Source organism: Orycteropus afer, unplaced genomic scaffold, assembly GCF_000298275.1.
Source record: "Orycteropus afer afer isolate SDZICR_OR568_19922 unplaced genomic scaffold, OryAfe1.0 scaffold00596, whole genome shotgun sequence".
NCBI lineage: Eukaryota > Metazoa > Chordata > Mammalia > Tubulidentata > Orycteropodidae > Orycteropus > Orycteropus afer.
The window spans coordinates 64,012-65,720 of record NW_006922183.1 but is presented as its reverse complement, the minus strand read 5'-3'; the positions used below and the strand labels follow the sequence as shown (position 1 = coordinate 65,720).

The 1,709-nt window shown below is 39.6% G+C and overlaps 1 pseudogene; it reads right to left on the bottom strand.

Annotated features, from left to right (window-relative positions):
* LOC103210341 overlaps nucleotides 1–751 on the bottom strand; it is an 11,892-nt pseudogene extending 11,141 nt beyond the window's left edge.
* Between the last annotated feature and the right edge of the window lie 958 nt (nucleotides 752–1,709).

Sequence of the window (1,709 nt, the reverse complement as noted above, 5' to 3'; positions counted from 1 at the left end):
GTGAGACCTCCTACTTTGTTTTTCTTCTTCAGTAGTGCTTTGCTTATCCGAGGTCTCTTTCCTTTCCATATAAAGTTAGTGATCATTTTTTCCATATTGTTTGGTTCTCTTTAATAATTACTCTTTGTTGATATTTTTTATTTTGATAACTATTATCACCACACTTCCCTTCATCTCTTTACATATTGCTTCCTATAATTCTTTGAAATTGTTTATAAGTTACTTTAAAGTCTTGGTCTTCTAATTCAAAGATCTGTTTACCTTAGAAACAGTTTTTATGGAGTTCTTTGCTCCTCTTGAATATGGGTTACACTATCCTATTTCTTTGCATGTCTTATAGTTGTGACTTGTCTTGACTAAGACAGCTTGCCATTGTGGCCACTGATGTCTCTGCTTAGGTTTTTTCTTAAATATATTTTTAAGATTATCTTTCTACATGGTGACTCTGGATCAGCATATGTTATTGATCTGTCAGTAATTGTCCTAGGTTTCTTGCAAAAACCTTGAGCCTGTAAGTTTTCCAAATTTATGTCAAAGGATCTGTGGGGGCGTTGGTGTGCACATTCAAAGTTCAAGCAGTTTACAAGTTTATCATGGTTTATACTTTTTCCTCACACAGGATTTCACGTTTATCCAGGAAAAGTCGGCAGTTGGGGTCCTCTTCATTCTCCCTGGTGTGTACGTCAATCTTGTGACTGATGCAGACTTGCCGATTCCCAGAAATATGTGTCTTTTCATCAAAGCTCACCATAGGGCTTTCGTTTTGTAAATCTCCCTACCGAATTTCTGTTTGGTCTGTCACTTGTACCATCCAGTACTATGGTTGCGATGTTAGCCTTTCGTGAATGTTTACCACCAAGATTGTTATCATTTCCAATAAAGCCCTTAAGCATAGAACTGTTCCAAACACTGCTCCAAATCTTATCAGCCACCTCAAGCCACAAAGCTGGAGGCATTATGAGTGGTAGGAGCAGTTCCATGTTAAGATGCTACTGAAACCTCTAGTGTTAATGAGAACTCATTGCAGTCGAGTTGATTCGACCCCTCCTTGAGTTTCTGAGGTGGTATCTCTACAGAAATAGATTGCACAATCTTCCTTCTGAGGAGTGGGTGGTGGTTTTGAACCACCATCCTTCTGGTTAGCAGTCAAATGCCTTAGACACTAAGCCACCAGAGCTCCCAGTGTTAACAAGAATCAAAAGTTATTCATGAATAAATACTCTTCAACTTCTTGTATGCCTTTGGCCAATTTCCAGGATTGAAAATGGCTTTTCATTTTGACAGTTTTGTCTCGTTTTATCTTCTTTTTTAGGGGGGTAGGGCAGAGGATTTTCTGGACAACTCTTTGATATTTAGAAGTGCTTACCTCTTACCCTGGGCATGCTAGTGACTGCTTTTATCAACAAGTCAGTCCTATAACCTGAAAAAAATTATCAACTGCTATAAACATGTTAAGGAGCTCTTGTGGCATTGTGGTTAAAGCATCTGGCTGCTAAACAAAAGGTCAATGGTTCAAGTACACCAGCTACTCCATGGGAGAAAGATGAGTCAGTCTGCTTCTGTAAAGATTATTGTTGTTGTTATGTGCCGTTGAGTCGGACCCGACTTATAGTGACCCCTCCTTGGCTTTCCGAGGCAGTATCACTACGGAAGTAGATTGCCCCATCTTCCTTCCGAGGAGTGGCTGGTGTATTTGAACCTCCAGCCTT